This window comes from Syngnathus floridae, chromosome 15 (genome assembly GCF_059516105.1).
Source record: "Syngnathus floridae isolate MCC-2025c chromosome 15, RoL_Sflo_1.0, whole genome shotgun sequence".
In the NCBI taxonomy this organism is placed as follows: domain Eukaryota; kingdom Metazoa; phylum Chordata; class Actinopteri; order Syngnathiformes; family Syngnathidae; genus Syngnathus; species Syngnathus floridae.
The window spans coordinates 11,734,034-11,761,454 of NC_142427.1; the positions used below are offsets into that span (position 1 = coordinate 11,734,034).

The window sequence follows — 27,421 nt, forward strand, 5'->3', positions numbered from 1 at the left end:
AGTACGAGAGTGTGAAAATCTCAAATATTGTTCAATTCTCCACAGAAAATGTGAATAAAGCAGCACCTCTTGACTTTTTATCAAATCTCCTAACCTTTATACCAAACGTTATTAGCGGCAGACGAGATAAAAAAAAAAAAAAAAAGAAGAAGGTGCTTGTGAATTGTGTCAATCAGACTGCGCTTCTTCTCACTGATGTTGGAATTTTAAGGAAAGGAAAGTTCATTGCACCTGGACAAAAGCCAGGCAAGTATTTGTGCAAGCTTAGCCACATCGGCACCGTGCTTCCGTGCTCGAGGCCGACTGAGATCAATTATTTATTTTACTTGGCACAGAACTAAAAACTTCTCAAGCATTTGTATAACATTTTTTGTCTTTGCCCCTTGTAGCAAGTGTGTGAGCCTTCAACTAGCCAAATTGATTTGCAATCACCTCTCCGGCGCTCCAATGGGCTCACAGAGGTTACATTGGCTGTTATCCTCAAAGAACTCCCACCGCGTAAACAAATTTGGCATTTGATTTGGTTGGTCTACAAACAGGAAGCAGCTCTGTAATTTCAAATCGACGCTCATGTGAAAAGTTCACCGACTGGAGCTTATGTAACAAAGTGCTAGAATGTATTTTGCCCGAGGCTTCCGGCAAAGTTTGCTCAACTTTTGTCTTCTTCTCTCATTGTGTGTGAAATGAAAGGAGGCATATACTTTCTGTGTGTTTCTCACTCTCGCAAAGTAGCAAAGGATATGAGTCTTTTGTACTTTTCAATCACAGTTCAACTCCCGTTCGACACCCCCTTTGCAGAAACCGACGGCGGTGACTCATTTGTGCTCATGTACAACTACTGCGAATAAATTCCTAAAAAACGACTTTCAAAAGAAAAATAACATGCTGGGATAATTACATCAATCCCAATAAATGGTCACGGTTGAAAGCAAGAGAAATAAACAAACAGTCTGGTTTATTCTACTCCAATAGCTAACCTGCTAGATTTGGTGAGACAGCCATGGTGACATTTAACAAACATCTAAAAATATTCAGACATATGCTAATGAGACTCCAGTCTGAATTTTAATTCTTAGATTTAATGTTGTTTTCCTCTGTGGCTAAATTAGTCGATGCAAATGAATGACGGCAAATTGGACGACAAAACACTTTTTGACATTTGGCAATGATTTCGACATGGTCGCCAAAGCGTCTTAAATGTGCTTTTCCCCCCCAAAACAAGAGGAAATGCGGGTATTGAACTGTTTTGACGGAGACACCGAGTGCAGTGACAGGACCTAAAGCGCTTTTCTTAGTGCAAGCGTGTCCTGTTGCAAGTGACACAGGTAGACGGAAAGAGACGCTGACGGTCAGACACTGTGACAGCTTGCGACTCTTTGTGTGTGTTTGTGTGCATTCACATCAGTGACTTTTGGATTTTGTTGTCAGGTTGACGCCTCGGGTGAGTTATTAAGTCGCCTCGGGCCGCCTGAGGACCTTCACTGTCTCCTCAGGCGGCGGGCGGCTGCGTGTGTCCTTCTATGGAGGTGGTTGTGACTTTCTTGTGCTTGCCAACGGCCACATACAAATCACAATCTATGCAAAGAAGGGGAAAACAAAAAAGGAGTGGAGGGAAAACTGAATTAAGACATGTCTGCTTGTGCTAATGCAAATGAAGGCTTTTCTGGAGATACCTTTACTCGAAAGGTTTGTGTTTGTCCTTATCAGGGGGATTCTAGTTTCTTTCACCCTAAGGTTTTTTTTTAGATTAAGACCCCCCCCCCCCCCCCCCCCCTCCCCAGGCGACCTGCGATAAGTCTACACTATCAGAAAATTTCAGCTATGCACCCATTGTGTGCCGGACTGCTGCTGGAATAACAAACGTATACATCACAGTGTGCAGCACAGCTACAGGTGAAAGGATTTGGTGGATGCACACATGAATAGATGCCACTATTTGGAATTCATTGTATACTATTTAAAAAACAGAGTTGTGCACAGTCATTTGGAATGGGGCGTTTGAATGAAAACAATGGTTTTTTTTTCAAACATTGAAATTATTTTCTATCAGGTGATCACTTGGAAATTAGCATTTGCATTGACTATTAAAGAAATCGGAGAAAAAAATCATTTGCATTGTCGTGTTTCTTTTTTAATGGAGTCAAAATTGCCAAATATTTCAAATACTTGTTGCCCTCCCTCATCCAAAACACTTGTCTTCCATCATCCTTATTGAAGCTAGTGGCCGGAGGAAACCTCTCCACTTATCTATCACGTTGTACGACAAGGCGATGAAGTCACAAGCCTTACCGTGGGGAGGCTTATATTCCATTTTGGCACCCCTCACATTATTCCCTCTTCAATTTCAGTGCATGATGAGGAACCCCGGGTCTCAAAAGCTCGCAGCGACGCATCTTCACAGTTATTTCTCCTTCTGTCATAGCGCATTTGAAATGTGGAACAACTGGAGACAAAAGCATCTATTTCCTTCACTGCATTCATTTACTGTGCTGCCCTCTGAGCTCAAATAGTCCTCGGGGGGACAGAAGAGGCTAAAGGAGGTGAGCAGAGGGACGCAAATATAAACAAATTGCATCGCTAGTGAGTCAGAATGTTGTGAGGCGAGATCAAGAAGGAACACAAGCTGTTTGTTTTCTTGCGGCTTAATGACTTGATGAAGGTTGAACACAATGGTTGAGGTCTGATTTATTCGTTGAATTCATTCATTCATTTTCTATCGCTGGAGATGAACTAGGGGACGAGGGGCACAGCACACCCTGGGCATTTGAATTCTTGGCTATTTGGCTCCGCCAGAAGAACAAGAACAGATATTAATGCTCAATTTTGGGAGTGATTTCATATGTCTCGCTGGAACCAGGTGACATGAAATGACATGACAGGCCTGTAATAATGGTGGCAAGTGCACCGTTGGGGAGGTTTCGACCATTCTGGCTCTCCCGCTCGCCTCTTTGGGCGCTTCAAATCCGCTCGCCTCCCCGGACACTCTGACAGGCAGATGTTTGGGCTGTGAGGTGAGAAGGTGACTCCACTGAGAGTCATCTCCTCAGTAATTGGCTGTCACACACAGCTTCCCAAAGTTGGCAAATCGGATTGGCACCCGTGAGGGTGTGTGTGTGTGCGTTGGGAGGGGAAGGGGAGGCCTTGGATAATATGGCAGGGTGAAGGCTTTAACTGCAGGTGCAAGAGCATGCACTTAACCTCTTTCTCACATTACGGGAGGCCTTCTGTCGCTCACCCACCCACTCGCCTGTGTTACTTCCTCTGTAACTCACACCTTGATGGGTTACTCTAACCTGCTTATTTGCACAGCAGTAGGATGGCAAACGAGGTAAGGTTTTTTTTTTACATTGCAAAGCAGTTATGTGGAACAAGGAGCAGCTTTCTAATTATATGGAGCATTTTTTTTCTTTTTTTGCAAGTTAATCCAATGGAACTGAAGCAAGAAGTTTGTTGACCATGCCTTTTCTTTTGTTTCAATTAGTTTCTCTTTTTTTTGTGCCAATACACACACAAAACAATTTATTGGAAAAATACTCAAGATGTGGCTGTACTTTTCTCGCCTTTTTAAAAAAAATACGATTCATTCCCATGACTTCTTAATCATGGCCTTATACAAGCAGGACATCCATCCTGCTGAGCTTCTCCTTTCATCAAATTCCGTGTCTGAGATCATCACAGTCGCTGTGTGCTCCTAGAACTGCCCTCTTATTTGTCTCCCATAGAGTTGCATTGTGTTCCAAACACCAAGGAAAGAGCATATTTTTTGTCAGCAAGAAAAATAAAAATCAAGCAAAGACTTTTGTATGGTGCGATTCAAAGAAGCAATTTGAAGAGGCGCGAAAACTCCACAGGAGACGCCAGTCGGCTATGTCGGAGTTGGAGTCCCGCGGCCTCGGGCTCTGAGCGCAGGGCTCAAGCGCCAGATAACTTGATGCAAGTGACGTTCTGCGTCATGCCTCAGGTGGCCAGGTGCTATGTATGCGTTCAAAAGCTTAACTTTCTGGAAATCTATTTTGGGGGCACCCTGCTGATAGAATGTCTCAAGAGAATTCTCAAAGGAAGGGAAATTTAATAACTATGCGACACTCACAGTATATATGATACATTTCTGTCAGTTTCTTTTTGGATTTCAATTTATGGAACACATACTTTGTATGCATGGCAAAGCAAAGCGCTCACTCAACTGTGATTAATTCTTTAGTTTGCGCTGGACATGTTGTAAGGTGAAAAGTGGCAGTGAAGCATGAGAGCATGAAGCCGCTAGTGTGGAAACCTCAGCTCACAAGCAACAAGTCTCTAAGGGATTGTGCCTCTGTCAGAAAGGAGTCTGAAAACATGTTTTTTTTCCTCGACAAAAGAACCTCGGTCCTCCATGGTGGTGGTTGTTTTTTTTGGGGTGAGCACAAAGGGAGCAAAATTTGTTGTTCGCTATAGAAGAGATGGAGTGTTAATACTGCAAAATGCAATCTATTCTCAGTAAGAGACACAAGCCCTCAAGTGGCTGTGTAGTAATTTGATGGGAGTGAAGTAGAAGATCAGAGGCGATGCAAAATCTCCCCCTTGAGTTTACGTCTCAACCAGCTCATAGCGTGAAAATGCTATTGTGGCCATAACAAAGAGAGTCGAGAGTCGATTCAAACCGCAAACCACGACCTTCTTTGTAAAACCCACCGTGCGTATCCAAACAAAAATGGCCGTCAAGCACAACTAAAAGATTTTATACCGACTAAATCCTCCATAAATCCGGCAGAGAGAAAAAAAAACTTTCAGTTGACATTGGGAAAAGTGCAAGCTTTTCCAGAGCAAAGTTCCCAGGATTTGGTGAAGAAAAGCAGCGGTGAAACGTGACCAACAAGAAGAAAAACAACATCCTCGCATTTGTCAGGTAAGAGACTACATATACTTGCAGAAGACATTGTCGTTTGATGTGATTCAAAATCTTGAATCCAAGTAGCTGCAGCTAGGTGTCCACTGAATTCCATAATTCATTTCATGAAATATGTTCTTTAGTTTTGAGTATGTCGGTCAACGTTTTGTGTATCATCTTTGGGGGGGGGGGGGAATCCAGTGGAAGACACCTCAGCTGAATGTATAATAGTGATAGACGGAAGGCATCATGTTTGGATTTACTACAGTCATTTACATTCAAGAAAGTATGTTGAAAAAAAAAAAAAAGCTAAAGATGTTAACCTAATGAACGCGATTTACTAAATTAACACATGGGGCCTATCTGTGGGAGTTAAGTTGTCAATATCTTACGTATTATTTCAGTCAGCCAGTTCAGTTTGAATAGATTTTTTTTAATGGAAGTGGAGATTATCAGTGGGGGTAATTGGGGTCTTTGTTCTTCCCTCATCCTTTCCTACAAGGACACACAACCTTCAAGAATAACACATCTCACCTCAGACAATGTAGCCCTTCAAATGCTAAATGTACAGCAGCAAACACATTCCATAAGCCTAATCATGATAAAAAAAGTATTATTATTAATATTATGAAAACCTGAAGTGAAAGAAAAAAAACAAGGAGGTGTGAGCATGGTTTGCTTCTGCCATCTTCCCGGTGTGACTGTGTTAGAAGAAGCTCATTATGTTGCAATGATGTTCAAGTATCAACGTGAGCGTAATGTTTGTGTGGCCGTGAACAGCGCTACAAGGTTTCCCTTCTGGATTTGTGAAACTGACAATGACAAGAAGATTGATGGGTGGGTGGGATGAAAAACTGATGGATGAAGCTCACCTCGGTTGCGTGTCAGTAACCATCGGAGTGGAATCCGAGTTGTAGCTCAGCCCTTCATTATGGAGACATCACTTGTCCTCTCGCCGTTATGTCAAGAGAGCCTTTGAGGACGATATTGACAATGGTTTTCCATCACGGCAGCCCCTCGTGGTGAAGCGACTTTAATTCAACTCTGTATGACGAAAGTGCAAACAAGTAGTCATGTTTTAGTCCACAGTTCAATTTGTTGATAGCAGCTTTTCATACAGCATTGTTTGTGTGCAGCCATTAACGGGCCCTCGGCACCAGCCAGCTCACATGTTTTGAGCCACTTCTGAAATTGTACGCAGAGCAAAGCACCTGCAAGAGATAATCACTGCCAGAACTGCTGAAAGGATTTTGTCATGCATTTGAAGCACACACACAAATTCCCTTCCCAAAGCGAGCATTGTCTCTCCATTTGGCAGTTCTATTGAAAAAGGCTGGATTCACCACTGGTGGCAAGAATAGAAGTACAAATATTTTTGTTTGTTTTTTTACATGAGCATATTATTGATTGATATTTTTAAAAAGACGGTATCTGTCCAGTATTTATCCGGTATTTGAAGCGACCTATTTGTCGGAATTTTTGTTTTGCTCGTGTTCAATGCCACTCCCTTTTTTGTTGGGAAATGTTAACATTTTGGAATCACAAGATCAATGGAACAGGTTTGGAGGACAAACCTGAATAAATTCGTGCTATAATGTGGAAAAAAAATGCACATTTGAATTAGTACTCAAAGTCCATTGACATTGTCATAAAAGGTAGAATCACTAAGGTCAACCACAAGCCACTTTTGAGCTTCCATCATAATAGGAGAAGTTAAATTATATATTATATTATACGTGCCATATGCAGTTCAAGTAAAATTTGGAATTTTTGAAATACAAAATGGCAAGAAAACAGAAGTAACAGCATAAAATAGTTTCTCGAGTCAAGCTCAAACTCCCTCAAGCTGATTCATCTCAGGTGAACTACATTATAGCTCACACAATGAAATGTCTCATTCTGCTCCTGGTGCAGCATCAATGATGAAAGTTGGTCGAGAGGGAATGACACAGTGTCTTTTGGGGAGGGGGGCGAGGGCATATGAGCAGCAGCAGCAAACCCAATACCTTGTGTTCCCAAAGGGGGTATCTACTAGAAATCCGAGACAGTTGCTCAAGTCTTCTGCCGATGCCTTCCACTTTGCAAACTTCATGAATTTGTTTTCCCCGCATGTCCAACTTTCTTTAAATCATGAACATGGAAGCAGAAAAATATGCATAGAGGAGGCAGAGTTGACAGAATTTTGTGGAGAAAAGACTGCCACCTTTGTCAGCCTCATTGTATAAGGGCGTGGGTGAACTGTGTGTGTCTGCGTGCATGTGTGTGTGCGCGTGTGTGTGTTGACAACAGGGAAGTATTACCATATTCTGCCAAGCATCCCTACTGAATATCATTAAGTGGCGGGTGACGGGAAAGATACAACATCACAATGGCGCGTCGTCTTGGACCGGACTACGGCAATGAATAAAAAGGGGAAAATGTTTTTATCGAACATTGCATCTTTCAGGCAAGCCTTATCAAAACCATTGTATCAGTGATGTTGCACATCCCTGAGTATTATTTGATCGTATAACACAGGATAGAATAGATTATCACGCTTGAAGGAGGAAGTCTGCACTATGTGGGAAGCGGAATTTTTAAACCGCATAATAAACAGACAATCCGGCCAGTTCAGATCATTTGGATAGTGCTAACAAACATCCCATAAAAAAGATGATTATTCATGATTAAGTCACAAGATAAGAATATATTTGAGGTACTCAACATGGCAATCTAAAATAAATTACAAAAGGAAATCAAAACCAACAACCCAACAGTCAAATGGGTTGGGTCCAAACATATTTCAGAGGGGAACAGTGCCTCCCTTGCCCCCCCACCTAGCTCCGCCAGTGCAGCATTGTGCACCTACAGAGAAGTTAACACTCAACTTTTCAAAAGATGTTCAACCCAAGACTTTCGTCATGATTTTATGTGTAACCGGATTCGACGCAGGAGTCGTTCCAGTTGGGCTTTTGACACAAGCCATAGGACAAAAACCTGTATAATCGGTGAGGTTGCATGAGCTTGCAACAGAGTAGGGAAGGATCATGGCTATCATTGGCTTTAAACTGCTCTTTGTGGAAAAGACAGCAAAAGTGATGGTTGGGAACAGGTCCCTCATGGTGCAAGTAGTGTAAAGCTTTTGCATTAACTTCTTTGTCAGACACTTCAAAGAGCTCGATACGTTCTGGAGCATGGCTGCTTTTTCAACACTACTATATTCTTACACTGCCCAAATCGAGTAGCGTAAGGCCACGCAAGACGCCGGTGACGGGAAGCAAGGTGCTGAAGAAATCATGAGGCTGGCTGCGGTGGGAATTTCAAATATTTGCCCTTAACTTGTGAAGATAAGAAACATTTTGTCTTATCGAGACTGACATCACTCCGAGTCATTAATATTCAAGTCAGGTTATTTTTGGAACTTTTCTGGACACACTTTACATCTCAATATATCTTCTGCAATGTTCTACAGTTGGAAATTATAAAATGGCATGGAGGAAAAAAAATAATAAATCTATAGGGTAGCTCTTCCTTCGGTCGATATAGGCGTCGACTGCAGACTGCTGATGGTGCGTCGTTAGGCTTGAAGATTTTCGTCGTCCGTGGTAACTGAAGCTTTCTTTGAACGCTGCAATTTATTCTGTTATCGAAAAGTGTGAACTTTAGGAGCATACAATAAGACAGGTTGTGTACTACTCAATAAAAGGGGCCTCTGTATACGCTCTAAATATTTAATCATGTGGGTTGAGTAAGGGTTTTGATAGCGTAACCAAGGCGTGATAGCAGAATTAAAAACCCTGACAACACACACTAAAAAGAGGGCAAAGCCAGAGGCTCTCGGTAGGGAATCCATCTTTGCCAAGATGGATTTCAAAGTGCAGGTGTTATCGTCCTTTTTTTTTTTTTTATTCTGCTCTCCACGGCGTGAGGTGCTAAAAAGGCAGGCGCACAATAAAACGCAATCCATAAAATTTTATACAGTATCCATCAAGTAAATTTAAATGTTCAGGCTTATAGATCATCTTTCATTGCTATGGATTTGTCTGCTTCTTTATACTAAATTTGTTTGTGATTTTTATAGCTGTGTGTATATGAGGTGAACCTTTTGCGAAAGCTCCAGTGACACCCAAGCTTGCAGCCGACTACCCGACCATTTCACATATTATTGACAAATATTTCAGACAGGTCCAAGGTCTGTCTTCACTAATGTATAGTTTTGTATCCAGTGAAAGCACAGACGTAATGATTGCTGGGACAAAGTAGTGCGATTACAGAAGGTCATAGCAAAGTGCACAGTACTTAAATGAGCGTTAGTATGGACCTTACACAAGATCACGCGTCCATGTGAGAGAATCCTAATTATAGCCTTGAACAATAATGCTGGCAGCTCTCTAATTGCCAATTACCTCAGGGTCACCACTGCTACCTCTCAATGGCACACGCTCTCCCTTGCTATGGCCCTTCTTCCCTTCCTCAAAGTGGGTGCTCCTTCGCTGGCGCCTCTCATGTGTTCAAACCAAACGAGCTTTCATTTGTGCCAGGCCTTTTTTGAAAAGCTGTGCGATGGCCAGAGACATGACAACTAACTAAATGGCTATCATTTGGCGTGGCCGCAGAATTGTCGGAGCTCCCGGATGCTTCTGCACCTCCCGCCGCTGCCTCTAAATCATGACACAATCCATCCCCGCCCGACTTCGCCTGGCAACACAGCTAGCTTCTAAATCACAGAAAGTAAATGTGACAGGCTAGCTAATCTAACTGTAAACACATTTGCTACTAATGCTGATATACAAACGGCCTTTGGATGATACATAATGGGAATAAGGTGGGGGGGAGACAAGTGTCTTAAGTAAGACGGCGACAGGACGCATCCTGATGATTCAGTAGCGGAACCCGCCACATTAAAATAACAAAGACGAATAAACCCAGACACATCGTGTACAGTAGATGAGCGATTCCCATCTACTGTGCCACAAATTATCCCGTGCCAAGAAATAAAAAAAATATTTATACAGTACAAACAATAATTGTTGTCACATTGCCCACAAAGACAATTTTAACATCTTTATGTACCTGCAAAGTCTCATTTGAAGCATTCGGGGGAAAAAGAAGCCATAATAAATCGGGTGCAGGGTATCGGGGGCCGATTCAGAAACTTCTTAAGGATCAGGCCTAACAAGCGCCGTAATACTATCGTGCAGCATTTCCCTTTCAAGTAGGAAGTTTAGTATTTCCGAGGAGTTCTTCAAACGTCTCCGCGAGAGACAAGAGTGGGTAGAGGGCAGGATGGTGGGAGGTGAGGCTGCCGGTGCGAGTAAAACCAGGGGAGGTGGAGGATTAAAGCTGACAGGGAAAAAGGCAGTTATGTCACCAAATGCTTCTTAGCACTGCAGGGGTAGCGAGTAAATAACGTGTCTATATTAATTTCTCGCAGCCTTTCCTCACCCCAACGCTTAAGCGAACAGCTCTCTTTCTTTGAGATCAGCGTTTGCCCAAGACGGCAAAGGTTAAAAAGGATGAGTGCTTTTACATCCAACCCACTCCTTTCTATTGCATCACCTGCATTTACTTTAAGCCCGAGTGGCCATGGCAGCAAATACCAAAGCTGTAACGACAAGGTTTATAAACCCAATACGCACGCTGTCAGGATAATGCTGAAAGGCTCAGACCGAGGCTTCTGTGATTAACCTTCGCTGCAAATTGAATTTACAGTAAAAAGGTCAGGTGTCTATGTAGATACACAAGAGAATATTTAGATCCACCAAAAGGAGGCAAAGTTGTGTCCTGAAGAGCGCTATGTGGCATTTTTTTTGTTTGTTTTACTCTGGGCAACAGTAAACTCTAATCAGCCTCGAAAAGTACTTCTTTGGCACCGATTTCAGATCATGTGAGCGAACGCGGTCGTGAAAGTTCAAATGGCACCAGATTGGATGTCATCCACGCTTGCGCACACCACCCTCTAATGCTCTCTTCTGTTTGCTAATTTGACCATGTTGGTGCTCTTGAACATCTGACAGTATTGATCAGAGTTTTGAGGCCATAAGGGATCACTGCGCTGTTGGGCAAGCCTGCGGTAACACTACTATTGGAATAAATCCATTAAACGGACCTTTTTTTTTTTTTTCCCTCCTCCACAAACTAGCCTTCCATCTCTTTATCTACCACAGCAGATAAACACAGACACGCACACGCAAGGTGGCAAGCACGCACCTTTGACATATTCGGTATGAATAACAAGCTCTCCCGAGAGTTGCATTGCAGGCTTGAGAAATGTCGGGCCCCGATTTGCGTTTAACCCGCAGCTTGTTATGAAAGCAGGGGTTGTTTATGAACAAGACTACTTCAAAATAAACCACAAACAAGCAACAAAATGACACAACGGACATCAGATATTCCAAACTCGCTCCGACACCACGCTCTCTCATTTAGATATGCAAATGCCGGCGCAGGCTCGGCCTCGGAAAAACCAGCGGCCAGCAATAATTGGCAGCGGATAATGGAGACGTGTTCAAAAGCCTACGTCGATATTTGTGCATAGATTTAATTTGCGACTGCTGTTCACATTTTATTAATTGCCGCATTCGGCGCGGGCCTTGTTTGTGTTGTTGTCCTTTGGCTGTTTGTCCGGACCAATTAGGGCTAATCCATCCGGGGGGGCGGTCAGGGGTTCAGCAGGCGGACTCTTCAGATGTCTGCCTAAAATATTGATTGCTTTCATCCGGCCTTGCTATTGCACGTGTGTGTTTGTGTATGACAGCATGTTTGTTGAAAACAGATGGGGGCGGGTGTTTGTGTATGTGTTGGAAATGAGTCCATCTCATTTACGCACACACTTGAGCAGAGGAGGGAGGGCATCCCGCATCCACGTTTGTTTGCCTGGCTATTTCCGAGCTCCATCTTGCTCTCCCTGCCTCGGCACATATGCTCGTAGCACTGTGTCATTATCCTTCTCCGTCTCATTTGTCTCTCCCTACATCTTCTTTTGCCTCGCAGCTTTACATTATAACCCTTCGTCACTGTCTTTTACTTTCCGGCCGTTCACCCTCAATTTTTCCATCCGAGGCCGCTTTCTATTATTCTGCCTATTTTTATTTCACTATCACTCATTCAGAATCCATTCTCATTGCTTATTCACTCATCTTCGCTAGACTGAGTTGGAATCTCCTCTTCTTTATTCCGCCATCCATCAGTTTGCTTTTTAAATCCCCCACGCCGAGACGCGAAAATATAGAAGACAAAGGTAATCATTCCAGACAAAATGGGCATGCGACTTTGTGCATCGCCCATTTGGATGTTGATTGGAAGGAAGTGCGACGTGACGTCTTGTGGAAACAAAGTCCAATGCGGTGAAAGTGTGGTTGGCACTGCAGCATAACAGGAAATGAATGGGGTGGCTCTTCACTTTGTGACATCACAATGTGAGGCGCCACTCTGTACCACCCCTGCAGACGAAGCACACGCCCAATTTCCCGGAGCTCTGCAATGTGCTCAAATACTAGTCATAGCTAGTTTTTTTTTAATGTCATTTTGAGATGTCCTTTTTTATGAGAGGAATGAATTGAAGAGCCTTTTGCAAAGAACGAAAGTCAAGGCAGTACAGAAGTTCAAGGGCCATTACCCCAAGATGACGCAAAAAATATATATATACCATTAGGGACTTACAAAAAGTGGAAAAGCTGAAGCAGTGTACCCATGGAAAGGATTCAAGCACTCCAAGGAGAATCACAGGGTGGAAGCCAAAAATAGCTACAGGAAAATAAATCGAACCGCTCCGCTAATTTTGGAGTCGCGAGCAACTGCATGGATGTTCAATTTGATTTTTTTTTTCCCTCTGAACCAAAAAGCCTAAACACAGCACAGAGACAAACTCAACAGAATTCGACATCAAAATTCACAGTGCAACATCCTGCTCTATCTTGATTACAAAAAAATAAAAATACTAAAGTATCCAGAGATGTCAGCGTACAAAAATAGCTTCCTTTCCCTAAGCTTTGAAATCGCCACCTTCCCAAACGGAGTGAGCAGATGACAGAACTCGGAGCGGAAAATCAAGCGCTGGCCGCTCTCTTTATGGTGATCATGATCCCATCACCTCTCGCTCATTACACAATTTACAGCTACCATTTCCATCCATCACCATCCGTTCTAGTGTTACTGTGGCAACCTTTACACTTTTACAGCGTGAATCACTGTCTCAGAGAGCGAGAGAGAGAGAGAGGGAATTATTTGGGGGCTTAGAGTGAGCCAGACTAGCGGCTATGCTCAACAGCCATTCCAATTTGCAAATAACATGACAACATTAGCAAGCGTGCTTTGTTTTCTTTAAGCGCATGCAAATTCCGAAGGACCTGCCTGCTTTGATTTTGTATTGTACTGTTTCATGTTGAGAAAAGCTGTTGTTATTCTTGGAAACAAATCTGCATTAGCGCTAATTGCATTGTTTCACAGATGCATCTGCCGGAAAGTATTCATTTCTATTGTTTCAAAGGAATGAAGAGCGATGGGATGAAACACCTTTGGAGCGCTGCTACCGGGGAAGGGGGGGGGGCTGGGGGCTTTCTGTGTTGTGGAAAAGCAAATCAACTTGTTTTGACTGCAGTAATCATTTTTGATGACTCTAGTTTTAGTTTATTGTTGTTGAGAAAAAAGGGATTTCTTGCACTGTTAGAGCATTACCTATAAATCCGAGCATTTCAGTGGATTGACACTCCTTCTGTATTCCTCATTTCAAAGGTTCTAGTTGGAATGCAACGAAATAAATGATTAATGGGGTTGATCAGAGGACCGCTGACTCCCATTAAACATGAGCTCCAATACGATTGGTTATTTATAAGCACAGCCACGCCCCAGGTATAAGCGGGTGTGCACACTTTTGCTACTCCATTATCTCAGTTGCTTATTTGTGTGTGCTAGCTCAAAAAGGTGCATTTTTCAATTCTGCAACTCAAAGCACTTGAGTAAATAAATAACATGGCTTGAATCATAACAGGCCAAAGTGGAAGCGGTGTCAGCTGTTCCCTTTAGGATTTCTCCGGTTAGCGACTTTCAAATATTAAAAAAGGTAACAAAGTTCAAACTGAAACAACAATCAGCGATATCTTAGACAAGGCTTTTTGACTGAAGGGAGATTTAAGATTCAAGCGGTTTGTACCGGTCTTTGTTTGACTTGCCTTCTTTGATACGCTTCTCTCTCTTTGAGAATCTCCGTCCGTCCATCCGTCCATTCCCTCCTCTATCTGAAGACTGCCGGAGTTGAGGGCTCTATCATGGGATCATTTCATCACAAGGAAGCCAAGGGAATTGCGGGAGCTTGAAACAAAAGAGGGAAGGAGTGAGAGATAAGTAGCACACTTCTATTTTTTTTTTATAGACATCAGACTGAAAAGACACTTGTCTGCTACAATACTGCATAAAAATCTGAGGAATTCAAATTACACTGGTGTGCTTTAATATCTTCCATCACTTGTTTTGAAATAAAAACGGAGCACAAAAGGTGATTTTCTGTGTACCAGGAGCTGTTTTGGTTGTGTTTTTATGATTAGAAAAGTTTTGTTTTCTTCTTTCATCCATTTTTGCAACCATGGCAGCCTTGAGGAAGTGTTTTTGTTTTTAAGTCGAGTTTCTCTATCTTTTTCATGTCTTTCTGTCTTTTTTTAATTCCTAACATCAACACTTCAGGCATTGTGTCTTGTGAAAAATAATAAGGGGGGGGGGGACATGTAGAGCGCAGGCCATTACATGGTGAAGTGCTCATTTGTGGTATCATTTTAAGTTCTTTAATTAAACCCCAACGGGCAGAAACAAGACTGTGAATTAACTAATAATTGCTGCTTGTTCTTGATCGTTCATTTAAACTTATGAGCCAATGTGTTGAGATTAAATGAAGTGATTTTGATCCGGCGAGGAACCACACATTTACAATTAGTTTTTCTTTTTTACATGGACTCATTTTGAAGGAAAAATGAACCCAACCATCGGGCAGATTTTGAAAAGTAGACACGTGTAGCCACATTGGTGGACTTACAGAAGTGACAGCGTCGTGTGAGGGACCTTGAGAGCAGTAATGAAACGCATCAACTTTGAAACATTCCAATAAAGTGTCGCATGTCCTCCCGTGTCCTTTGTCTCAATCTCCATTCCGTTAATCTTAAACCTTTAACACGCCCGCGGCTGCTTAATGGGCGAAAATGACATTTTTAATACAATTCATCTTCTTTGTGTGAGTCTTAACTTTGTTTTCTTTTCTTTTTCCTGTGGAGTTGAGCTGCAGAAGAAGCGGAATGAAGGATAAGAGTGCTGGTAATCAAATGCAGGTTAGATGAGATAATTGAGGTCTTGAGGCAGACATGAGACATCCTTGTGTCTTCATCCCCAGAGCTTGGCACATTCAACCACCGCTTTTTCCTCCTCTTAACAACTCCCGTTTTCCCATTCTTTGAAAAGATCTTGAATATTTCTTTCAATTTGGGTTTGCATCGCTCTCCTTGACATCCATTAGCAGATGGAAGACAATGGCAATGAACGACTTCATTTGCTGTCAATTCCACTCATACCTTGTGCCACTTTGATTTTGCTGGCCCTTTATTTGAACACATCACTGATGGAGAACTTCAGTTGCCATGGAGATGGAACCATCTTAAGCAGCATTTGTAGCATCCATATGTCCTCCAAACATACAAATGTGCATACACAGTGCAAAATCACCAGCTTGCTAATGGACAATTTGTTCAGTTGCCTATAAAGCAGCCCCTCACTTGCATCCATCTCTGGAATTATTGTGCCCCCTACTGGATGCAGGATGTGACCTCCACCAAGGCATTTCTTCACCCATTCATCCATTTGTTTCCAAGCGCTGGTCCTGGTTAGAGCGGCAGTCCGCCTCAAACGAAACAACCACCAGAATGGGCCACGTGTTTTTGCGAGAGCCGTCAAGGACAAGCAAATTTGTTTTTGAATATGTGCATGCTGGAATGAGAGGTCACTGTGAGCCCCCAACAACGGCTGATGTTGTTAAATTACACACTTGGTTACTCATAAACACTTAAATTAATCATTTACGGTGCCGAGATATTGCCGTTTGAAATATTTCACCTCTAAATTGTTTTAGTGAGCAGACCTTTAGAAGTTTGTTACGGCGCAATTATTTCGGCATCGCAGGGTACAGTGACACTTGAAAAAAAAATGTTATTTACAAAATTGCCTCTTAATAAAGTTTTTGGAATGGTGCCACTGGACCAGATTATTTCTATTTGCATTGTTTCTTATGGGAAAATTCACACATCCAAAGCAAACAATCATTTCCCCATTGACTGTAGAGCATATCATAGCAATCCACAAATGAGATTTGGGGATTTAGCCAACTCTGGCTTTCTGTTTGATTAGACCCAAACCGACTCAGAATTCTATGCGCTCAAAGTCCCGCAGCAAACTTGGAGCGGATTTTCATCTGATCAAGCGGATTTGACAAACTCCCCTATCCTGTGAGCACATAACACAATCCTGAATGTGCAGTGGACGTGTCGCGCAAACTGCTCCAAAGTCACACTTTGACTTTTTATACAAAACAGCCTCAAATGAACTTTGACCAACTTCCAGCAGCTTTCCTTCAGCCTTCTTCAAATAATTCGGGAAAAACATCTCAGCCAGTGTCGTTAAACCGGCAATCACCGAGACGAAGAAAAGTGTTTTCGATTGATGTACGACATCTCACGAGAAGATTTTATGAAGAGACAAACACCTTGATACATGTCCTCAACTGGCTCTTTTGTCTTTGTCAGTTGTTATTCCTCCATCTCACATTGCTCTCGCTCTCACACACACACGCACGGACACAGCTATGAATCCCCTGAGACCAATTTGCTCCTGCAGGAATATGCTAGGAGGTACAAGCCATGTAGCATTCACCCATTTACCAAAGTAATGAGGCTTGCGACTATTCATGGTCTCTTTTGCCTTTACACGGGAAAAAAAAAAACCCAAATGTTCTCGCTTTTTCTCCTACACACAGTGAAGGAAAGTGCCCGCTTGAATTTGGCTCAAGTGTGGACAACACATTCCGATACGGGCGAATTAAAGTGGTCTGAACGGCAATTTAGTTCTCTTTAAGGAAGGCGCAAAAACCTCAAAGAACAGTGCATCCGCACGCACTCGAGCTCTGCGCTCACCTGTGTGTAGTAAAATCGCTGGTGGGGAAAAAAAGGCAACCAAGCAAACACGGCGTCTCGGGGATATGAGTGGGATATTTAAAGAAAGGAAGAAAAAAGCAGGAAAAATGCGACTAAGTAGACAAAGATTAGCTGTGACAAGAGGAGATGGAGCAAGAGGAGGAGGTCACTTTGCTTTAAGGATCATTATGGCTTGCCTTGATCCAAAAACTGGTCCTCTGATATTTCTCTGCAAGGATGACAGCAAACAAGAAATACATATTCAGCTGATTGAGAAAAGCGACTCGCAGTTTGCACGATCGCTGACCTTCAATATATTTTTTTTGTTGTTGCCGCGAGGCCAACGGCTTTAGCCACTAACTAAACTGCTTGTCTGTCCAGTCCCAAAGGAAAATCCTTAACGATTAGTATCTCTTGGCTATCCCCCAAGTCAAAGCTAATGGTTTCCAGTGAATTCCAAGGGGATCTCTTTGGAGACACATCCGCCACTTTGATCTACATGAAGATCTCGTTGGCCCCTCGGGAAAGCCACGATGATCTTGACAGCTCTCAACCAACGACGAGGGAGCCCGGATGATTGGGCCTTCATCTGCCTTCCGAGTCGCTAAAGTGCCGCCACCTCTTCTGCCTGCCTGATCCCCAGTTGATGTCTTCTTTGAAGCCAGAGGGCCCTTCTGGCTGGAGAAATTCCAATCATTTGACTCATGCGATTGGTTAGTCCAACCGCCACTGGTTGATGTTGATGATTAGTGGTAGCAAAAAGTAATACCTCAAGCCATTCTTGAATGTGCTGACAACAGCCATTGTGCTGAACACACAGCTTGCATTGCATGTTCAGGGGACCAATAGACATCAGCACAAATGAGCTAATGGTTATAATAATGGAGGGTGGGAACCTGTGCTAAGAGTGGACTGTTGTGCTGAAGTCAGGAAGATTTTTGTTTTATCTTCCAGTAGGTGTGTGTTGACGTTTTTGAAGCCACCAGAGAGTCTGAGGTTGAAATCCGAATTATAGTCATCAAATGTCTGTTTACCTGAAAGACAGCCGCCTGCTGTGAGAATTGCTCAAGCAAACAGTCTGAGAGAAAAGACGTGCAATTATCGCAATATCCCACACAAGTTATGATTTGGATTGTGTGGGTGAGCTTCTCCGTATAAATTCTGACTGTCGCACTAGATTCCGAACCGTCATCCATAGTATTCAAGAACTTTAAGCAACGTGAACAACTCTTAAAGTAAAGTTCAGGCTAGTGGAAGTAGGGGGTTCTTTTTATACTGGAGGCAAGATTCAAAAGCAGAACCACAGAATTGTGGTGCACACGTGGTAACCACTAGTCCACCGTAACGAAGGAAAAAGCAGCAAAAACATCTACTATTTTCTGACACAATAATCAATACTCGAGCCATTTTCAAGTCAAGTCACCTTTCCTTCTCCTAACTCATCACATCTCAGCCATCTCCTCATGCCGGCTGCCGTGGAGCAGTAGTAAAAGTTTGTGGCGGCCGGGAGAAAGCCGCAATGGCAGCCAGATAACAATGCGGCAACAGCACACTAATTGGCCCGGGGCTTACTGGGAAAGTCGGATGTTCAGTCGCCTTGTATTTGGGGAGAGAAGACGAAGGGAGGGAGGGCGGTTTGGTGTGTGAGTGTGTTATGGGGAGGGGGCGAATGTCACTTTTGATTACGGATGTGTGAGATAAGTCTAGCCGGGAAATGTTTGTGTGAGGTGGAAAGAATTGTGTGCGTAGGTCGCTTCATGCATTTCTGCCTTACAAAGCTCTAATCAGAAGGGATGGCTGATGCTTTAGCACCATTTTTGTATCAATCCGAAAGAAAAATCATCAACTATGCTCATGAAATAAATTCTGCCATTTGACGACCAACGCTCGCATTTTGTTAAAAGGCAATTAAAAAAACAGGGATTGACCGATATAATAAATCGAAATCATGCAGATCTGGCTATTGCAAAAATTTCAACGCAGAAAGCTGATGCAAACATTGCAAGCGTCATCAAGTTGCCTGCAATCTGCATCATAAAGTGCTCGGGTAAATGGAAAGATGCCATTAGGAAAATGGATTTCTGACATAGGTTGAAAGAGAAGTGGGTGGAAATCATAATGAAAGTTTAATGACGGCAACGGAACATATTTGTGTGTTTGTCAATCCATTTACCTGAATATGTAAATGCATTTCAGGAGGCGCTGGAAACTTTAATAATGTCATGTTTGTATATGTTATGAGCTCAGTCAGGTGGAAAGCTCTTAGAAGGATGTTTAGAAGAGCTCCAAAGCAGCGATGCTAGCACAAGTCAGACTTTTTCCTAATGGATCTTTTCTTTCTCTGAGTGACGTGCGCGCACACTCAAGGCCCACAATGAGGCACTTTAAAGGCTGCCACGTTCTTTAAGTTGTTATACTAATTGTGAAATCTAAGCCCTTTTTTGGTCGACCAAACAAATAGTTCTATTAGCCAGCGACTGCATGGTTGAACAAGGGTTGCTAGTTTTTCCTTTCCGCCTTTAAAAAGTCACAGCGACTCCTTTCCAAGGGCTTGAGTCAATCGGTAAGCTGTCAGATGGAAAGCATTTTCAGCGTGTGCTTGTTCCAGCCGCCGCAGCTCAACTCAATCCCGTTTTGCCATTGTTTTCAGTTTTCCTCTCAAACTTGTTTTATTACCTTGACTCTATTGAGCTGCCAATGAATCGTTGCCCGCCCCCCCCAATACCTGCACTCAACCTCATGCTTCTCAGGCTCCTATAAAAGAAGGGTCATGGTGGTGTCAGACATACTCAGCAAATTGGGTAGTGGGGGATAAAAAAAAAAAAAAAGACACTTTACAGTGAGTGAAGTTAATCCTGTGAAACTAAAGCACTACTCCACCTCTGTCAAGTGCCTCCGTCCTGCTGCCATTTTTCAGCTTTTTGGAGGGCCGACGTTTACTGTAAATTAGAGCCATAAAGACGGAAGTAACGTTTGAACACCAGTTTATTTCTGGTATGAAAGCACACAATAAATTTTGGTGAACAAGCCCCGGAATGTTTGCTTCTTCACATCAATGACATTGGCTACAAATCCACAGCTATATGAAACCATTGGAGGCCTTCTACTTAGCCCACATTTTGGTTGCTCAGCAGCTGAGTCATTCCAAGATGGTTATAATACTAGAAGGTGAAAAAGTGAACAAGATGGCTTGCTTTGATATATTTTGTAAACTTTTATGTTTCCTCTTGGATCTAATAAAGTCATGTTTCAATGTGAAGTAAAAGGCTGCAACCTCCAGAGAGGTTTGCTCTGGAGACCGGGAACGCCCTTCAGCTCGGGCAATCATCAGCTGTCAATCATCCTTCGCTCAGCCTGCCAGTGTATGATTTAGATGATTGATGACCATCTTGATAAGTGGGTGGAGGGGTAGTTGCCCAAACTTCTGTACAAAACCTCCAAAGGTGAACAATAAAATGCGTTGAACAACATCGGTATGCATCGGGTTGCCCAATACAATACGAGCAATCCAATTAAATCAATATAAAATATATGCAAACCTCTGGCCCAAGTCAGCTCGGTTAGAACCAAAATGAACATGGTCCAAAATGATCTATCATCAGCATCGCAGTTTGGATTGTGCTCTCACCCTCAGAAATGCAACCAATTATTTTTTTTAATTAAACTTGATGGCTCATTTACTTAAAATTATGTTCAATTGTAATGCAAAGGTGCTCTGGGCGAAATCCGCATTGTCTGTAATTAGCCACAGACAAAACCTACAGAGAGATGCAGTCCTTTCTTCATCAGAACCTTTGTGCATCAAAAGGCAGCGCCATCTCTCGGCATTACTCTGATGTCTTTTTTCCTTTGGTATCAAGTTGCTATGGCTTTTTATATTTCCATTATCACCCTTTGTGAAGTCATGTTTGTCCTGTTTGGCATTTACAGTGTTGCCTCATCTCGTCCATTAAAGCGCGTTCAAAGAAGCACTTGGAGGGCCCAGGAAATGAAAAACGGCAAGTGCCACCTAAGATAGCATCAAACATCACTCAAAAGTGAGTGTGATGCCCATTTCCCAGAATAAATGTGGCTTCAAAACAAGCTTTGTTCTTCAATTGCCCAAGTTGCTTTACGCACTTTTAGCCAAAGAGTTGTGCTTAGTGACTACGGAACATCACTATTGAACAGAGAGGTTGTGGAGTTGTTCCACAGCGAGCGGATGTCAGAGTCAGAAGGGTAAAAACAACGCAAAATTCAATTGAAGCATTTGAGAGCAAAAGCGGACGACTGGATGCCAAATTTAATGGCCGTAATTCTCTGATAGAAAAAGAGAAGCTAAGTATAAAAAGCATTGTGTTCCATTTCTCATCCATTGAGTGGGTATGTTGCAACAGGGGGGGCAACCAAGGGTCCCCGGCGCCATCCCTGAGACACACGTCGTTACCCAAACGCGTCCCAATAAACGGTAAGAGTTGGGCCAGGCACGCTTCTTCATCGACCCGTGCGAAAATGCCTTAAAGTGCATCGAGTGCGAACCCCAGTGAGAAGGCAGAGTCAATATGAGCCAACGGGAATGATGATTGATTGATCCCACGCTGGCCTAGTCGCCTTGCTCCACCTTTCCTCTCCCCGCCGATCTTTGGGCTCGTGCATGAGTGCGAATGTTCCCAAATTGGATCTAGATTCAGTCAAGATAGATTAGCCTGCTCGGGTGAAGTGCGTGTGTTTTTATCCTTCCCACATCTAATCCAAACTAAACTGATAGTTTGCAGGACATTGTGTTCTAAAACGGAAAACGTAAACAGGAAGTGGCAACTCTGTGTTAGGGGCAGTGGGGGGCGGTGCCCCACCAGATGCAAGAACTTGGTGCATTCAGAGCCAATCTAGTCAACTGTTTATGATTGGGTAGGATTTTCATTCCGTAATTTTGATTTCACAAATTTACGTAAGCAGAAAAAAAACATCCACGCTCTTATTCACTTCTATGAACTTTTGACTGCAGAAAATGGCTGCCTCTAAGTTTTCGAATGAACCGTTTTTCCTCCATTAGAAGTATACATCAGACAGTAGGAGAACACTATAGATTTACTTTTCTCGGTTTTCAATTAAAAAGACTCTCGTGAATAAATAAGCGATCATGAAAGTCATCCATAGTTCAGATATGAATTCAGAGAATTTCCCTCGACTCCTTGAAAGGATTGCATTTTCCTCTGTGAAATCGTGATAACGATAAGGAAGCAATTGGACTTTGTGAATAGATGTATCAACTCTTTTCTGACACAGTCAAGGCAACAAAATGAAATAGACAGCATTTCTTGGCCTTCCTCTCGGTCAAACGCGCGAGTGGAAATAATACGCATTACTTTTACCGTCGATGAGGAAATTTCATGTTTGACTAGCGCCGTGGCGAGAATATGTTGAACTCCCCTCCGGATTCTTTATCAGGGTACATATTTTAATGAGGCGTGCACAGACGGAGACGGGAAGCGAGGTCAGCTTTAAACACGGCGATTAGCAGTTCAAAGAGAACAAGCGGGGTTTCATCTACCTCTCCTCCTCTCGGCCTTCCCTCCGCTCGCGCTGGCTTCCTCTCATCTTCAAACGCGCTGGGTGGAGGGTGACGGATAGCCTCTCCTGGGTCCACCTACGGGGAGCATGGAAGACAGGACGTGTAAGGCTCGAGGACGCCTTTGTTGCCTGCTTGCTCGCTCGCTCCTCTCGCGGGGCATTGATTAAATCAAGGCCCCGGTGTGAGGCCTTCTGCTCTGTTTGGACCCCCGGTTACTTTGCTGCTGTTCTTCGGGGCCTTTCAAATGTCATCTATTTTAATTCAGGTTGCCCCGAAGGCACATTTTCTTCTTATGCAGGACAAATAAATCACTCAAAGAAATCTCACCGCCGCGCAGAATCCTAAGTAGTTTTTGCTAACCTGCTGCATACCAACTACTTGAAGAAGGACTGTGATGATCTTTCATTCTCAAGAACACCTCTCTGCACTGTGGCAACAACCACCACTTTTTCATTAATCATGACTCGTTCACCCAATGAAGACACAAAATTAGAATGGTTAATTCATTCTGATGTGTGTGACTTGGCCACTGGGTAGCACTATTATACACTCACGAAGACTCCAATGAAGAAGGGCTTCACTACCACTGCGACTCGGTAATTATATTGGTCGTTTCTCGTAGAGGATGAAGAATATATGCTTATGTTGTCTGTCTCTAAACACCAACGGTGAGTAGCCTGGTCGCTATAAAATAGCTCTGCCACCAGTTGTCATGGTAATGAAATCCATACTCTCCATTAGCCCAGCAGTATAGCGAGGCAAGGGGGAGCAGTGACTCATGTGGATGAGACAGGACCGCTCCCGAAAAACCGGCTAATTAGAAAAAATGAGTGTAAAGTCATCCTTGTGGTGGGAAAGAGATCATTTTGAATTTGGAGTGACTTTGAAGCCATTTTCTTTTCTTTTTTTTGACAAAAAAACTTTCACCCAACTCCTTGGAATATACAATTGAATTGACTTTCCGTGTTGAAGTGTCTTGAATCCTAATGACAGACGTATGCATGAGACGAAGGTATCGATCCCAAGTAAGATTGGTGGGCCGTGCCAGAGGTGTCACGCATTTCAGTCGACATGCACGGAATGGATTTGATAATGGGCCAAAAAAAGTTGAACAAAATGAGCTTTTAGAGAGAACTGTGGGAATGCTGCCCGTCTATTTTTTTTTTCTTGAAGTGCCTTTTGAGCAATCCTCCCGTTGTTCCCTGTATGCAGTTGCTCTTGGCAACTCCCTGCTTGGCCTCTTTATATCCGGGCGAGTATGACACAGTGTGGTGCGGGGAATCTAGCATGAGGGCAAAGCCAAAACCCTGCAAAATAAAGACTTCAATTTTCTGTGGGCTCTAACTCCTTCCCGCAAAGCACCAGAGAGCGATCGCAGAGCCAGAGGTGTCGTTCCAGTCGGCTTATCACAAGGCCCAACGTATTCAGGGAGTTATTCTTTTCTAATTGCTCTCAAATCAAGGAAAAATAACTTTTGTCAAGTTTAAGGAGACAAAAACTCCCCGCCGAGAGTGATTGCTTGGCCTCAAGTGCTGCTCGGGATGACTCGACTGAATGATGCCACAAAAAGTCATCGTTTCTCTTTCGATGTAATCAAGCATGTGAAGCCACCAAACGTGGAGGGAAAACTCCTCAAGAGATGTTTGAGATCCACGCTGGGAGAGGATTTTCAGCGGGGAAAATGAGAGGGAAGGAAAAGTCAATGCAAGGTCAAGTCTTTTTTTTTTTTTTTAACACATGATGGGCTAATGAGCAGTCAGATCCGATGATAAATGAGTAGAGAAAGCGTGTAAAAGCACTCATTAGGTGCAATTTGCCCTCATGAGAATTTAGTGGGAAATCTTTCACAAAGTTAAGTACAATATTGAGACAGTTTTACAGCTACATGAAGTCGAGCGCGAGCGGCACACACACACGGAAAGCTGCTTCCTATTTCGCAGACTGGACGCATTCCTGTCATCGATGGGAAAAAACAATTTGATTTTTCTCACATTGGAATAAATCACTAAGGAGAAAATACTGAAGGATTTTACTGAATACGACTAAATTCTTGAAATAACGAGGTATTATGTGAACGGAGGCAAATTAAATTCAACTGAATTGAATTAAAAGGGATTTTATTGATTATCATGGCGAATGAATGTAAATCGGTAACGATTGTTGGTAATCACCCCGATTTATCACCGCACTGCACTATTTTGCTGGTGTGCTGAAAATGTGCACAATGATAGACTAATTAGCCAGGCTTCTACTGAATGGCATCTCGTTCATATTCTAAACACTCGCATTAAAAATTCTCTTTTGCCATTTTCTCCCGGCGTAATTCTCTCCAACAAGTGTCTCCTCGGCGCAGCAATTCCTGCACCCCCATAGCGGCGAATGAAAGCTAACTCGATGAGCGCTAATCTCAAGGCCATTATGAGCATTGGCGGGATGAAAGAACGGTAGCGGAGCAGATGAAAAGCTTCTTTTTTTCTTCTTCTTCTCCTCTCCAGCGCTGTCCGCTGATGAAGGAGTTCACAGAGTGGTGGTGGTGGTGGTGATCATTGAGGAGATAATAAATCTAAGTGGATGTGCCCTACGCTGTCTAAGACAACAACAGTTTGCGAGGCGCTCTTTGCCATTCGCCTCAGTCTTTGACAAACAAACACGAGCTTGTGGGGAGCTAAAGAGAGGTTTGAGTGTGTGGCTATGACAGGAGATGAATATTTAAGCGCCGAGCCGCAGGTGGAGGAGCTGCAGCCATTTCAGCAGGCTTCTTGAGCACATCATTTATTTACCAGTTCAAGAGACTTCAAAGTGGGTTTAAACATCATCATATTTTTTCACTCTGTTGGTCTTTAAACAGGCACATCGTTTCCTGCTCTGCAGCTGCCTGCCTGCCTCGCTCGCTCGCTCGCTCACAGGTGCTGTGGTGGCGTTGGCGCTCTTAAAGAGGAGAAGCTACAGATCACTCAAGGCAAGGCTGATTAATTGATTTTTTGTAACTTTTTTTTCTAAATTGACCATGTAGGAAAAGCACAAGTCAATTTAGTAGGCTTCACAACTTTACGACACTATCAGGACATAAAACTTAACTGTATTTTGTTGATTAATCGAGTTTTTCTAACTTGATTTACTTATTTTTAAATTGACCATGCAGGAAAAGCACATATGTAAATTTGGTAGGCTTCACAACTTTATGACAATAGTGTTGACAGCCGGCTGAACACTGAGCGTTTCCATTTGTGGGTGACTCATTCTCCTCCGAGTCCCTTTCACTGTTCAAGATCTTTGACACAACATTCTACTTTTTGTTAGAGGCCATTTCCCAGTGAGAGCGTACACACAGAGAAACAGTAAAGGCGGCTGCTGCGCAAGCTTGTTTCCAATGTTTTCTCTTCTCCTGTGTAGTGTGAACTATCAGTGTCCTTGAGGGATCCATATTTCCCTTCCGTGAGATTCCTTCACGAGCCAAGATGTGCAAGTGTGGCTCTTGGTGATTAGACTTTGATGCTACCTTGACTGATAGTTGAGGGAGGAGGAGGTGGAGAGCGAAAAGGCAAGCAGACACGCTGGTACTGCTGCTGACACAGTACTTTACTCTGATAACTTTCTTAGACTTTTAAAAGTGTTTCCTGCTCTTCTGCCACCAAAACAAAGCCTTCGCTTAGGGAGCAGCAGCGTTTCAATCAAGGAAGGTTGGATTGATGAGCTGCATCAATGTCATGTGAAGAAGGTGGACTGAAACAAGACTCTTGTTTAAATCCCACCTTCCGGCATGTTTTGACTCAAGGTCGACCTCAGCGCGCGCCTGTGCTTATTGGCACTGTCTTATTCCAAGTGTGGTGGACTGGCTTGTAATTCCTCCTCAGGCGGAAGACTAAAATGTTCTTACCTGGCAATTTCTGATCCTTTGTTAGAGATAACAATAGTAATTCATCTACAGTTGTCGGATTTATTTTACATGGGCGTTTGTATCATGACAGCAATCTTTTGCCTTCAAAGGACGTTATTACCTGAAATCACAGGGATGTGATCATTCCAAAATTACACGTCTACCATTTTAATTAAAAAATGAGCTAACACGACTAAGAAATCATGACTGCTTTAATACTGCTGTTTAAAAAAACAGGCTAATTAATGAATTCTGACATCCTAATTTTCTCCAAGATACCAAACCTAACCTTGCATTAATGAAAGTATTTAGCAAAAGGTGAAAGGTGCTGCTCTTGTTGCCCTTCAATTACTGTGCCACTTGGAAAAAAATAATAACTCTATCTTCATTACCTCTTGACATGCACTCTGTGTGTTTAATAAGCCAGGGTAGCCAACCCTGATGTTTGTTCCATCAGTGCAAATGAAACCAGGGGCTTCAATCACCTTTTCAGTTTCTGTAGCCAGTGCAGGCAGTTGAAATTGACATAGCTGATTTAAGGTGCAATCCAATTTAGAGAATTATGAAATATCTCCTAGACAACATTGCGGTAAGTTTATCAAACATGTCACATAAAGCCTAAGGTGGAGGCTTACTTGATGACCCTTTCAAAGTGCACTCTTGATGCAATCTGTAGTCGTGCTGGCTTGCAGCAGATACAGACTGGATCAAGAAATGTCATTGTATTTCATTAGCATTCATACATGAGTCAACTGTGAGGCCTATCTTTGGCCACTTGGAGGACATTTTCTTAGAAGGGGCAACAGTGCCCCCAAAAGGCTATAGACTCGATTCGCTGCTTTGCTGGTGATGTGATTCTTTACTCAATCTACTGCATAGTCCAATGAAAAGGTATTTGAAAATGAACCATAGAATATTGTTATGATAACATGTTTTCCCTCTGGGAATTATTATGACATTATTTTTAATTGCATGGTGTGCCC

The 27,421-nt window shown here is 42.9% G+C and overlaps 1 protein-coding gene across 2 annotated transcripts in view; it reads right to left on the reverse strand.

The window, feature by feature from the left end:
- Window positions 1-27,421, reverse strand: part of LOC148386723 (cell adhesion molecule 2-like) — a 225,844-nt gene that overhangs the window by 159,059 nt on the left and 39,364 nt on the right. For both annotated transcript variants that reach the window (XM_088399693.1, XM_088399691.1), the window contains exons 5-6: window positions 14,017-14,155; window positions 5,740-5,911 (exon numbers count right to left, since the gene is read on the reverse strand). The gene's annotated coding sequence lies outside the window, so the exon portion shown is untranslated. The remainder of the gene's footprint in view (window positions 1-5,739; window positions 5,912-14,016; window positions 14,156-27,421) is intronic.